Source organism: Vombatus ursinus, unplaced genomic scaffold, assembly GCF_900497805.2.
Source record: "Vombatus ursinus unplaced genomic scaffold, bare-nosed wombat genome assembly UNPS02014772.1, whole genome shotgun sequence".
Classification (NCBI taxonomy): Eukaryota; Metazoa; Chordata; class Mammalia; order Diprotodontia; family Vombatidae; genus Vombatus; species Vombatus ursinus.
In genome coordinates this window covers 31,095,652-31,110,795 of record NW_020954550.1, presented here as the reverse complement: position 1 = coordinate 31,110,795, position 15,144 = coordinate 31,095,652, and positions in this window count along the sequence as shown.

Genomic DNA, 15,144 nt, shown 5'->3' with positions numbered 1-15,144 from the left:
TCATCTGGGGGCCTCTGACAGGAAACCCAAGTCACTGAAAGCAAGAGCACAGAGCTATGATTTCTCCATGTTAGCTGACTATTAAATAAAGTCTGCTTTGGTGACTGAACCTCTGGTGTTTCTATCTTTGGATTTTGTTATTGTTGTTTGTCCTTTGTTCTCAAAGAGGACCATGACCTCAGGTTATTTAAGTGAGGCCAGGCTGTGCAAAGTCACCAGCCTCACTTTCTCCTCTAGAGTTACTGGGTCCAGTGGCCACATATAGATCAGGATGACTGGAGATGGCCCTGGATGCTGTGGGAGCCCTTGGCCTTTTTAAGCTAAGGTCTTTCCCAGCAGTTTGACTGAGGCAACACCCATTCAGCATAAGTAATGTGAGACCAGGTGTCTGGCTTCCTAAAATGGGCTGAGAGGGCTTGAGGTAGCCTAGGTCATTGCTTTGGAAAAAATGCTAGCTTGCAGGGATTGGTTGGAGACTGGGGATTATACTCCTGGAAATAAACTTATAGGAACTGGTATAAACACTGATCCCTTCAGAACTGAGGAAAGCATGGAGACAGGCTGAGGACAGTCTGGATGAGAGATGGTGATTCAAAAGAGCTGCCTCTTCTGTATATCCAGGCCCAACTCTCCCAGTTGCTTGTGTCCCTCTTCCTCTTTTACCCTCACCTTTAACTCATTCTGTGTATCTGCATTTATTTTCTTGACTCCCCTTCTTCATAGCTCCGATTGCTCATTGACAGACTGCTGAAACCAAAGACCCCAATGATGATTGTGCCCTCCTTTGGGAGAAAACAGCAATATGGCAAGCCCAGTTGTCATGTCCTGACAGCTCAAGGGCCCAAAGCAGCCTACTAGATAGATTTCCAGGCCAGAAACTACCACACCTACTTCGACGGAAATGAAGCAATAGTGTACGGGGCAGAACAGTCATATAAAGTTGTCTTCAATAAAGTCTAATCGAAGTCACCTTTTGTGCCGGTCACGCCGTGCACTCTCCTCCTATAAGGAGCAGGCTGCCAGGGTCATACTTACCAGTCTTCGGTGCCCACCCGGATAAACACAGAGACGAGCTGATCAGGAGGTGCAAACACTCGAGCTTTATTCAGAGGCCATCACAGCAAGGCCAAGCAGGAAAGCCAGAGCAAGAGAGCAGTAGCAAGAGAGAGCAAGCTCTAACCCCTACTGCCCCTATATACCTTCCTAGCCCCTCCTCCTCAGCCCACCTACTAGTCATTGATTGTAGGATCAGATACCGGAAGGGGATGTCTGGGGTTGGCACTGCACCAAGAGAGAGGACGTGACACAGGAGGCTAGGCCCGGATACAGGAAGGAGACGTCTGGGGTTAGCGCTGCACCTAGGGAGAGGACGTGACAAAGGAAGCTCATTCTCTGCCGTCCCACTCCCACGTGGCACAGCCCCCTGCCTCAGGAGCACATGCTCTGGTTACTTCCCCGTATCCAGTTCCTATCCCAGTTCACCACAACTCCACATGGCACAGCCCCCTGCCTCGGGAGCGTGAGCTCCGGTTACTTACTAATATCTTGTCTCTGCCCCATCTTGCCACAACCTCCACGTGGCACGTAGCCAACATCAGACAATCCCTCACAACCTTTTCAGGCAGAAAGAATCAGAAATAATATGGAGAATTTGTACAATACTCAGAGATGAAATGAATTTTTAAAAATATCAGCTACCCAGGCTCTCAGTGAAAACAAAAATTTGAAGGTGTCATGAACATACAGATCAAATCAAATTCCACACACCAGCCTCGTGGCCTCCGGCTAACTTCAGTTTTCTTTTCTGTCAAATTGGGATAAGACTATTTGCATTCACTACCTGATAGAATTGTTTTGCGGAAGGAAGGGACTTTGTAATACGGAAGTTCTATACAAATTATTGCATAATTTATGTAACACATAACTCTATAATTCACAGCCACCCAGAGTGGATCCAGGAGTAGGTCATCTACTCTCTGAGAACCACAGGGAGTTGACACTTCCCGGGTAACTTCCATTCTGAGGTGAAGCTCAGGCTCTTCCAGGGGAAGCAGAAGGATAGATAGGGTAGCAGGGAGCACTTTCACTTGGGGACCCCAATTTCAGAGGCTGTATATAGAAAGGAGAAGCAAGAAACTCAGGTGGCACCCGGGTTAAGCCAACTATCCTTCCCTTCCTCATATTCTTATAATAATTTGGGAATCCTATTGCACCCAGGGATTTAAGATTGGGTCATATCCTAAGTCACTGTCTCTGGTCTGAAGACCAGAGGTCTAAGCTTAAACCTAGGTGAGAATGGCTCATTGTCTCTCTGGCCTTCCTTGCCCCAGGTATTCCCCCCAAAAAGCCTCAAGTAAATATTTTATTTCCAATGTATATGTATAGCCTATATTAGATTGTGTGCTTTCTTGGGCAGGAGGAGGGAGGGAGAGAAAATTTTAAAACTCAAAATCTTATGGTAGCGATTGTTGATAAATTAAAATAATAAAAAAAATAAGTACCTTATTCCCAGAACTGCTATGTCTTTTCTTTAGGAAATAATTCTACCACTCCAGAATGAAATTAAGAACAAGTCTATTTACTACAATATTTCAGGAGAAAGAGAACTAACTGCAATTCAACTGAGACTGGACTGACTCCCTCAACACAAGGCTGTGCACACATATGATTGACTTTCAGCCAACACAACAGCTTCTAGAGAAAAACCTGTCATAAAACATAATCACAGGAAAGGGAGAAGGAAATGAAAATACCTTAACGCTGCTATATTACCTGTGCTCTAAGTAAGGCCCAGTATATGGAATTAGAACAGGAAGGTCTCAAGTTTCAAATGACATGAGGAAATCCTGAAGCTTCTTGCTGCCTCCTTAAGGTAAAATTTCCTGCTTAATTATGACTTAGAACTTTTTTTATATCTTTATTAATCAGCCTCAACCAATTCCACAATAAGTACATAAAAACAAATTATACTTGTTCATCAAGACAGAGCAAACAAGAGCCATCAATTGGAGGGTAAAATGAACTAATCAGCACAGACTTGGAAAAACAGGCCAGAAATTTCTTCTTGTAGGGGCAAGAGGAGTTTCTTCCAGTAGCCTTCTTTCCCCTTGATATGGCAACCTGGGAAGGGATCTCTGAGATGGGTAGTCTCATGCGGCTAGATCCAGTGCAAGATAGGGCCCCTGTACTGCCGTTCATGTGGTCATCAGTTCTCACAGTCCCTCTGGATACAGGCTCTGGGGAATAATAGTTAGACCTACTGTGTCCTCAAAGATGAAAATCTAGTCTTTATTCAAACCCCATTCCTCTCACTCTTCTGACTTGTTTCTCCTCTCCCTGTGGTTTCCAAGTTAAATAGCTATAGGGTAGATTGATTCACTACTGCCCTGTCTATCCTTCCCCTGTGAGGGCCAGACACCTTGCCTACCATTATTCAACTCAGGAGTAAAGCATCAGGGGCAGCTAGGTGGCATAATGAATAGAGCACCAGCCCTGGAGTCAAAAGGACTGGTCTCAGACTAGACACTTGACACTAACTGTGTGATCCAGGGCAAATAACCAATTGCCTGGTTAAAAAAAAAAAAAAAAGTAAAGCATCAGAGGCACAAGTCACCAAGCCAGACTTCATTTCATCAATTGCCAATATTTTAGAAACCAATAGTTCTCTGCTTTTCCTTTTAATGAGTTGGGCTTCCCTACCTTTAGTAAGCTTTTAAAAGCAAAGGCCAGCCTCCCCCAGAAGAGTCCACTGAGCAAGTCCATCAGGCTGTCAAATGCAGTCTACCACAGGAAAATGGGCATGAGGCAATCTCCAAGCTTCACCTTCCCCTGCCCATTTCTCTGCTTGCTCCTCCTGAATTCGGTCATGGAGTCAAACCTGGATGCTGGCATTCAGACTCATCCTTGGGCTATGACAAGAGCCTGTATATCCAGGCCCAACTCTCCCAGTTGCTTGTGTCCCTCTTCCTCTTTTACCCTCACCTTTAACTCATTCTGTGTGGCTGGCTCCACTGGGGACTAACTGTTCAAGTCATTGCCAGACCCCAAACCCTCATAAGCAGAATCATTTTGCTCTTCAAAGAGGCTTTCTTTTCTTCTGGAGTGGTAAGCTGTCCCCAGAAGTGAAAACCATAGTAGCTACCAACCCAAGCTTTTATGCATTGGAGCCTAAATCCACCAAGTATATCAGAGTCAGGATCTTGACCTCTGGAGGACATCCACAGAGGCTAAAGCTTCCACAGTGGCATCTTCCCTTCCATAGCAACACTACAAATAAGTCCTGGCAATGCTTCCTGTTAAGAAAGCAGTGTAGATGACTGCTGGCACCAAACCGAGACTTATTAGTTTCTACCTCTTACCACTCAATCCACTCTTTAGGCCCCAGACTGTGGTGTCACAATCCCTTTCACCAACAAGGCCCTTCATTTACAAAGGGAAGGTAACTTCCAAGGTAGAGGCAAATGAGCCCTTTTCAAAAACAAAAGCTGATGGGGCAGCTAGGTGGCACAGTGGATAGAGCACTGGCCCTGAAGTCAGGAGGACCTGAGTTCACATCCAGCCTCAGACCAAACACTTGATACTTACTTAGCTGTGTGACCCTGGGCAAGTCACTTAACCCCAACTGCCTAAAAAAAAAAAAAAAAAGGAAAGCTGATAAAAGGGCTGAGCTCAGTAAATATTCACTGGCTTGTTGATTTAATTAATTGAACAAAAAGGTCCAGCATTGCAGAGATAATTGTCAATCTCCCTAAAAACTTTGTTCATAATTCCACTCCTCTCCACCCAACCAAATACCTTCTCTATTATAGAGCTCCCTGAGAGTACTCATATCTGAGTACTTGGTGTTTCTTTCCACTAAGTGCTCTAGTCAAATATACTTAATACAGGGACTTAGGCTCCCTTCCCCAATGCTCATTCTTCTCTGCTTTTGTATACCCTCTGCTTCCAAAAGTCACAAACTGCTCAAAAACTGGTCAGAGTAATAGAAGCACAGAATTAGAAGAACCAAGGAAAGGATCCTAGGGATCACAGGGCAAGCCCATTATTTAATAGATGAATGAGAAAGTCATCTATAGTTCCAGAGAAATGAAATAGTCATAAAATAGCAAAACCAGCATTTAAACCCAGATCCAATCCAGTGCTCTCTCTTCAGCCTGGCAATAAAGGTCTGTCTAAAGTCTGTAACTTATCTTTTCAATCTTCCCCTCGCCCCCCCCATCCTGTCCCCCATTACCAACAACTACTTAACCAGTTTTCTTTCCTCTCCTTATCCAATGTTCATTTCCCACCTCTGAATCTTTGCTCATGTTATCACTTGGGAAGCCTAGCCCCCTTCTCTGCCAAACCTTGCCCAACCTAAGTCCAAACCTCCTCTGGCAAGCCTTTTTGATGATTCCAGCCTAGTTGACTTCCTTCTACTTGGTATTCTGACAACACTCCTTTACATTGTTGTGTAATACTTTTACATGAAATCTTGTCTCCCTGTCAGCTCCTTGAAGACAAGGAACTTCTACTCCTTATTTTCTAGGAACTTAATACTTATGGAATCAATGAATCCAAACAATTCATGTGTCAGATAAATAAAAAACTGTAAAATTCAGTTTTACAGAACAAATCCTCTTATTATCGGGGTTTGCTTTAAAGTTTGGATTTAGTCAAAGGGCCGCCCCCAAGGACCTAGAGGCCAGTCCTGGTCTGAGGCTGATGAGGTCTAGATGTTTAGGAGTGCTGGGACCCCAAGATCACGACATACAGGCCCTGCCTGAACGAATTCAACCCAAATTTTCTTTCAGCCAGAGAAAAAGTTTATTAAAGATAAACCATACAGGACAGACTCTTAAGGAATCTGAACATTAGTAAGGCCTGTGGGAACAAGCGGGCATGAGAAAGTCTCAGTGTTTAAATGGGGGCCAGGGTGGATCTTATATACACTAAAGTAACTTTGGGTGACCAGGGAAGGGGCTGGGAAAAGGGTCTAGGTGAGAATTCCGATTGGAATGTCTGAGAGATTGAATATACAATGGGAACTAGAAGGAAGAAGTTTGAAAGACATCTGAATAAGATCAAAAGGGGGGGCTAGGGCTTTCAAAGGGAGATAAGGGGGGTCCATAAGGAACCATTTGAGACCACAGTAAGGAAAGTTTAAGGGCTTCCTGGGGCCTGTGGACAAATGGAAGCCAAATTCTTTTTGAGGCAAGGGGCAAAGGTCTCAGCTTGGGCCCGTACCCCATCAAGGCCTCAGGTTCCCCAACCTTGTGTATGTGACTTAATGAATGTTCTTATGATTGGTCAAGCTGATGAATAAGCCCTTACTGAAAGCCTAAAGAGGACTGAGGTGGTATGTAGGTTACTTTATTACATTCCATTCAGTACTTTATTAAAAACAAAAGTCAGTATTTGCTTAGTACCTACTGTCTTCAGAGTAGGCACTGAGGGGTAAAAGGAAAAACAAACGGTGTGTAAAGGCTTGGTGTATGCCATCAAGGAGCTATAAGATTTGAAGACAGATAACTGTTCCAGTTTTTTAAATTCCCAACAGAACAGTAATAAAAGTAATTGAAGCCTTGAGAGGCCAGAGATGGTATTCAGGTCAATTCAATTCTACCCACATTTATTAAATGCCTACTTTATTCTAGGCAATGCTCTAGGACTTGGAGATACATTGACAAAAATAAGCAGTCCCAGCCCCTCCTACTGAGGGGCAGCCAAGTGGTTGAGTGGCTAGAACACTGGCCCTGGAGTTAAGAAGACCCAAGTTTAAATCTGGCAATAGATATTTTACAAGTTGTGTGACCCTGGGCAAGTCACTTAACCTGGATTACCTGCCCCTTCCCCCTTCCAAAAAAAAGTTTACTGAAAGGATACATGTGTGATCTAATTCATGGGAAGATATATACAAAATAATTTCAAAGTACAGACAGCTGGGTAGAAGGGTGGGGAATGAGGAATGGCCTTCTTAGGTCTTAAATATTCAATTCCAAAAAGGAATCAGACTTTAATGAATAAAAGATTCATCAGGCTGGAGCTGGAGAACTTTTTGTTTCCCCTCAAATTCTGGCTACTTTATGTAAACATTTACGTATTTAAAATCTGACTAGTGAAGAGTACTTTACAGTTTAGTTATTAGTAGCTTATTAGGAATACATGTTTAAAGGTTCAGCTAATCTCACCTCAAGCAATAACTTTTGCTACCTATTTCATTTGTGAATTCTCTTTAACTCCCAGTCAGCCTCCCCTTCATGCTTAACTATTGCCTATTTCAAAAGGATTATAGCTCAAATGGATCACAGATTTAAAGTTGGAGAATTTAAGGTCTTCTAGCCTACTTACTATACAGGTAAGGGAATACAGCAGTTAATGCTGATGCGGTTTAGGGGTTCAGGGGTCCTGGGACCCCAAAATCACAACACGAGGGTCCTGCCTGAAAGAATTCGACCCAAGTCTTCTTTCAGCCAAAGACAAGGTCTATTAGAACATCCATCATATTGGGCAGACTCTTAAGGAGTCTGAACATGGGTAACCAGTAGCTAGATTTTAAGAATCTGAGCATCTTAATGAAGACAAGATGGACCTTATATACAGAAAGCCTTTGGGAGGGATCTAGGAGTGGCCAAGTAGTTTGGGGCGATGGGAGGAGGGGCCTAAGGGGATCTGGATTCGAGTGGCCAGTAAACTAGGGTGAACAGAACTCCTGGGACCTGGACAATGGAGCCTAGCTAGGATTAAGAGTGGGAAAAGGCCAGGAGCCACGGGGAGGTAAAACAATGAAGGGGAGATTGGGTGTAGTCACAATGAAAGGCCAGTTGATGGGATTATAGCCTCAGGTGAACGCCAGAGATTTGGCCAAGTGGAGAAGTCCAGGGTTTTTCCTTTCTGGGGCCCAGATCCCAACCCCATCAATGCTACTACCCGCTTATGCAGCCTAAACCACCTGTCACCAGTTTTGAGTGGAATTTTTTTCAAAGATTCTTACTCTTGATGTACAGTATATTAGAAGTTCCATCAGAAAACTGAGTTCCTGTCTGTTACCCTTTGCTTTTTCTCTCCACTACCTCTCTTTTCTCCTTTTCCAGAGATAAAAAGTTTTAAACAGCTGAGCATTTGGTCACCGTCTTCTCCCTTTGGATATCTTTGCTTTCAGTTCAGCCTCTTGTCTTTGAGTCAGTCAGACTCACTAATGAATATTCCAAAAGGTCTCATTTCTCCAACAGTCCTCATCTTCCTTTTATCCTTCCTTCCTCCTCAACTTCCTACAGTAGTTGTACCTAGACGTAAGCCAGGAACAGCTGGATAAGGACCTCCTCCCACAAAAGTTCTCAAAGTCAAATTCAAGTATGAATTTACCTAATCTTGGGTCTTTGCTGAAGTTCAACTCTAGTTCATTTCTAGGACAACCTCTAGTGCTGGAAAATTGAGCTAATACTAGAACAAAATTCTTTACTCTCAGGCCTGGGGCAAAGCCCATGTCAAGACAAGAGAAAAGAGGGAATGCCAAACCTGGGGAACTGAAAGTTAACCAAGAGTATAATTCCCAAACTCCAACCAACCCCTGTAAGCTAGCATTTTTCCAAAGCAATGACCCAGACTAGACAACACTCCAGCCCAGGATTCTTGTTTAGAGGAGCAGTATTTACCAGTTCCTACTGGTTTCTTTCCAGGAGTGTAATCCCTAGCCAACCACTGAAAGCTACCATTTTTCACAAAGCAACAACCCAGGTTACACTCAGCCCCTCCCAGCGCACACACCAGGTCTTATGTTCATCAAAAGACAAACACCAGAGATTCAGTCACCAAGGAAGACTTTATTTAATCATCGGCCAACACAGAGAAACCATAGCTCTGTGCTCTTGCTTTCAGTGACTTGGATTTCCTGTCAAAGTCCCCCAGATGAGTCCGTTGAACAAGTCCATGAAGATGCCAAATGCAAAGTCTATCAAACAAAGACAAGAGCCGATTTCCAAGGCTCACCTTCCCCTTCCTGTCTGGTACCACTCTTGTTGAATTGAGTCACGGAGTCAATCCTGGATGCTGGCATTCGGATTCCTGCTCAGAGAGGGCTAGAGTCCCACCAGGGAGCTTCAAAAATATGGCTGAACCCCTAGTCCATTTCATCAAAGCCACTATCCTCCTCCTCCTCCTCTTCCTCCTCCTCCTCAGAGAGGCTCTCCTCATTCGAGTCGTCCTCGCAGTAGGCCCCAAAGCAATGGGGGCAGCGGCGATCCCTGCAAGGCTGAAGGGCTTCTGTGTCAGGATCCATGTCAGGACCTCCACAGAGTCGCTTCCTTCTACAGTAGGATCTCAGAAAACCACAATGGCAGTACTGATTCACGCAGTTGACAGAGCCACGGCAGCAGCAGATTTGCCAACAGCAATGATCTATGTTCCTCAAGCAGCGAGATGAACTGTTTCCAGCAGTCCGAGACCTATTGTTTTCCGTCTCATTGGAGACTCCCAGGCCTCTTGGTCTCTGTGCGTACATTTTTACTCCCAGGCAAGGAAAGGAGAGTTCTAAAGTTTCTGTGGGCCAGGCTCCAAGTGCTCCAAGCCTCCAGAGGAGTCAGCCTTTGAGCAGATATGCTGATGGCCTCAATAAATGCTTAATTGACTGACAAAAAGGTCCTGTAGGCTTGAGGTAATCTTCAATCCATCAATCAACTGCCAGTCCTCTTTAGCCCTCAGGGCTGGACCTTGAGTTAGTCAAGGGAATCGAGAATGCAAAAACTTTATCCCTCCGGAGATGATCAGGTATAGAAACTTAAGTATATACATACTATATTTTAAATGAGGACTAGGTACTCAGAGAGGGAGTAATCCCATCTGAGTGGGATTAGCTGAGGATTTGAGGTAAAATTGAGAAGGAAGGGGCTGGGTTGTGAAAAGATTAAAATGTTGTGTTTTCTGTTAGAGGTGACTGGGAAACACTGGAGTACATAGAAGGATGGGATGGCAAGATCAGACCTGTTCTGAAGAAAAATCAAATTACTGGCTGTGTGGGGGATGGATTGGAATAAGGAGAGATTTGAGACAGGGGTACCAATTAGATTATTGCTGTAGTAGAGATGAGAGATGATGACGTGTAGTAAGGCACTGGCTGTGTGAGTAAAGAGGAGGGGATGTATGTTAGGGATAAAGAGGATATTGTGATGTTGTATTGATGTGATAGATGTTGTGGAAATAGAAATTCCAAGATATGAAAACTAGTGTAGTCCTGGCAGTAAATGAAAGTGGGGTCTTGAGGATGACACAAGGTTTACAACCTGGGAAAGTGGAATGTTGGTAGTGCCCTGAACAGAAAGAAGAAAACGAAAAAGAGAGGTGAGTTTTGGAGAGATCATGAATTTGAAAGAGCCAATTGTCAGTTTGTAATTTGGGAAAAGAGCTCAGGACATAAAATAGGACTGGACAGAGAAGCAGCCTGTGGCTCAAAGTTCATTCCTGTAACTCTCCTCATTGGTGGAGACTGAGTTTGAGATCACTGGTGTTCTGGCTTCCAGCTTCAAGAAAGAAACAGTGGAGCTCTATATTGACCCTTAAGTGAGAGAAAGATTCTGAGAAGGAGCTAAAATGTAGAGAAGCCAACATCTCAATCATGTCCCTATTCCCCAGCTTACTTCACTAGAGACTCTATGTGTGTGATTTTATATTAATGTGTAGTTATATCAAGGATCCAATCATGTAATAAAAATAGTAACTGAACTCATGGAAGATGATGAGGCCACCAAAGGAAAGAGTATACAGTATTAGGTGCCTGGGTGGATGGCCTTGCTTATCAATGGCTTGCACCGAAGAAGCAGACATCTTTCTTTCCCCTCCTCTTTCCTCCTCTAACTGAAGTATGATTGCCACCCTGTTTCCCACTGCCAGCCACAGTCTCTCCGGGTGTAATTTCATAAATTAATTATTAATTCAAATGTCAACAAGGCCCAGAGAGGAAGGAGTATTCAGGATGAAAAAGTAGTCAAGTCTCTACAGTCTAATGCTGTAGAGGTCAAAGAGGCTAGGCACAGAAAGAAGAGGATATCCCAATATCAAATTTGGCAATCTAGAGGGTGTCACTAACTTAAAAGAGCAATTTTAACTAGTGATGAAGTCTCAAACCATATTGGAGGACAAGAGGGATAAGAAGAAAGGATGTAGAAGCACCAAGTGGCTGGCTATTTTCAGGAATTGATATGAGGAAGCTTTTGTTCAGTTACTCTCCAGTTAACCTGCTCATCCATTTAACATCTCTGATCACCATCATAACTCTCTGTCTAGTTTAATGAAATAAGCCTCAGATCTTCTGTCTATACTCCTTTGATTTTCCATACTAGCTCACTGGAATGACATAAACAATTAATTTTAGCATAGTATTTTAAGTTTTACAAATACTGTGAAGGTAGGGGAGAGAGTATGGGAAGAGATTGATCTGCCATCAAGTAGTAGGAGTTTGAACCTTTCTACATACTCCACATGTTTCACCTATACTGAGCTGTTCTTTGTTTTCTGAACATGGAGTTTATTCTCACACCTTTCAGACATTTGTTCATATTTCATAGAAACAATTTGTTTTTCTCTCTCAGAATCATTGTTTAATTTATTAATTTCACACACAAATCACCTGATTTTATCAATTCAGTGTTTTTTGTTGATTTTTCTTTCAGTTTTGTTCATTTCTCCTTTAATTTTTAGGATTTCTATTTAGTTGTTTAGTTGAAATTTTATGATTTGTTGCCTTTCTACATTTTTAAGGTTGCATTCTCAATTCATTACTCCTGTGTTCCCCCCCCCCCAATACTCTTCCTAATGCCTTGAATATCCTTGTTTCTCATCTTGGCCTATTAAGTTCTTAACCATTCCTTAATCAATCAAAGAAAAAATCAATCAACAAACATTTAATCACCTACTACTTGCCTTGTACTATGCTGAAACACTTTTCACTCCTGGCTTCTGACAGAAACTGCTCTCTCCAAAGTTATTAAAATTCTATTAGTTTCCAAATCTATGGCTTTTTCTCAGTCTTCCTCCTTCTTCACCTCCCTGTACCCTTTCACACTGTTGAGCACTCTCTTCTCAATTTTTCTTTTCTATGGCAGCTAGGTGGCTCAGTGTATAGAGCTCCGGCCCTGGAGTCAAAGGGACCTGAGTTCAAATCCGGACTCAGACACTAGACACTTACTAGCTGTGTAACCCTGGGCAAGTCACTTAACCCCGACTGCTTCACCAAAAAAAAAACAAAAAAACAACCCTAGATAATTTTTCTTTTCTCTAGATTTTCATGACACTGAGTTTTCCTGGTTCTCCTACTTTGAAGGCAGGATCATTCAGAGAGTTAGCATTTATTAAATGCCTATTATGTCCCAGGCCTTGTCCTAAGGAGGTGGGGGTGGGGCGGGGGTGGGGGAGAGAAATACAAAGAAAGGTTAAAAGAAAGCTCCTGCTGCTCTCAAGGAGCTCACAGTCTAATGGGAAAGATAACGTAGGTGGTTCAGTGGATAAAGCACAGGCCCTGAAGTCAGGAGTACCTGAGTTCAAATCCAGCCTCAGACCAAACACTTGACACTTACTAGCTGTGTGACCCTGGGTGGTATCAAGGAGCTTAGATGCTAATGGAGAATCTAAAGTAATTCTAAAGGAAATTCTAAAGGAAGCTGAAAAGGGTAAGGGATAGGGAATAAGGTAGGAAGGATTATCAATTTGGCACATATCAGAGAAAGTCCAGAGTACAACCTGGAGATCAACGGATCTACAGAAAGCTCAAAATTGATTGAATACTCCTACTGCAAAGTCAAGATTTCCTCTCTGACTCTAAGAAAATTCTTTCTAAATGTGCAAAACAACAGGGATGAATGTAGAAATCAGTTATGTTTACAGTGGAGAGGTGGACATGGGGCATTTTGAACAGAACTGGTGATATTCTTCTTATAAGTGAATCAATTTTTTTTTTAATGGGACTACATTACAAAATGGCCTTTCCAGCCCCAGGTCTTCCTCCCAAAAAGCCCAAAGTAAATCCCTCGTTCCCAGAGCTGGTGTGTCTATTCTTTTTTGTTTTGTTTTGTTTCTGGCTAGGCAACTGGGGGGGGTAAGTGACTTGCCCAGGGTCACACAGCTAGTGTCAAGTGTCTGAGGTCAAATTTGAACTCAGGTCCTCCTGACTCCAAGGTTGGAGCTCTATCTATTTAGCCACCTAGCTGCCCCTTGGTGTGTCTATTCTTTTTTTTTTTTTTTCAGGCAATTGGGATTAAGTGACTTGCCCAGGGTCACACAGCTAATAAGTGTCAAGTGTTTGGTCTGAGGCTGAATTTAAACTCAGGTCCTCCTGACTTCAGGGCTGGTGCTTTATCCACTGCACCACCTAGCTGCCTCTGGTGTGTCTATTCTTAAGGAGTAATTCCACCACTCCAGAATGAGATCAAGAATAAGTCTTTATTACAACATTTCAGGAGAAAGATTTAACCGAGATTTATTAAGAGATTTAAATTAAATTAAATTAAGAGATTTAACTGAGATGGACTGTCTCTCTCAGCAGCAAGGTTCTCATAGAGGTTTTTTAATACCTGACAAGGAGAAGGAAAACTTTCATTTAATATAGCTAACAGCTTCTAGAGAAAAACCAGGGACAAAAGAAATAACTCCATTTTAACTCCATTGAGTTACTCATGCTCTAAGTAAGGCACAACATATGGCATTAGAAAAGCAGGCCTCTTAAGCTTCAAATAACAGGAAAGAAAATCCTGAAACGTTTTACTGCCTCCTCATAGTAAAACTTCCAACTTAATTATAATTTAGGAGTCTCCAAGTGAAGTCAAGATGGCAGACTGAAACAAGCATTTTGCTGCACTCTCCCAACACACCCCCTCCAAAACAACTTAAAAAACATGTTAAATCAAATGCTGGGTAGGAAAGCCAATTAAAAATCAGAGTGAGTCATTTTTCCAATTCAGGGCAGCTTAGGAAGATGGATAAACACTGGGGTTGGGGGCAGTTCTAGACAATGGAAGGCACCAGTGATAACAGCAGTAGGCTGTGGAAGGGCAGGAGAAGTGGCAGCAATGGGGGGGCAACCCCAAGGCCCAGGGATTGTTAAGGGACTGAACATCTTGTCAGAAAGAGGTTCCAGTGGATCCCCGTACTAGCACTGGGAACAGGAACAGGTCCGATCTGGCACAGAGAGAGGAGTGATCAAGGTCACCATCACAAGGAAGCAGGGGCCCTACCTGGGTAAATACTAGAGCACAGAGCAGGAAGGCAGTGAAGAGACATCTTCCCAGATCACATCACTTTCCGAAGCACCAAAAATTTACAGGATCCCACTGATAGGAAAGCAGAAGGACTTAAAAGTTAAAAGCTTGTACCAGACATCCTCAAAAACAAGTAAAAATGAAGGGAAACTAACATAAGAGTAGGCCTGTTTTCCCACCCCTAGTTTTGGGAGGCTTTTAAAGGTTATGGAGTGGTGAATAGAGTATCATTATAAGTGACAATCTCATTAAGGCTAATAAGTGAAACTAAAGTGTGAACCAGAGCCATAGCCTAGGTCTATTTGGCCAACTCTATCAATTCAGCAGAATTAGATATATGGCTTAGATATATGGGATGAAAGAGGTTTCATTCTGGGAGATAGGAAGGATGGTGGTGTTCTCAAGAGAAAGAGGACGGGTTCAAATGAAGGTTGAGGTCTAAGATGAAAATAAGGAATTTCGTTTTCTACAGGTCGAGTTTGAGATGTCTGTGGGAAATACAGTTGTCCAGATGTCCAAACATTTACTAGACAGTTGGTGATGCAAGGCGAAATCTCAGGAGAGAGCCTGGGGTTGGATGAACAAATTATGGGAGTTTTCAGAAAGTAGATGAGATTTAGAACCACAGAAGTTGAAGAGGTCATTAAGTGAGAGTATAGAGGGAATAAATAATATAAAGAAGCATAAATAAATATAAAGAGGGAAGAGTTTACAAGACGGAGCCTCGATGGGTACACACACAGTAATCTTATTTCCTTAACTGACCTTTTGCTTTGGCTCAAATTGATTTGCAAACTTAAGCCAGAGAGGATGTAGATAGATGTAGAGAAGATCTAAGAATACAAACCCTAAGTTTAATAGTTATCTCTCTCAGAGAACTTTGCTCTCCAGCTCTCTGTGAAGACATATGGGTAGGGAAAAA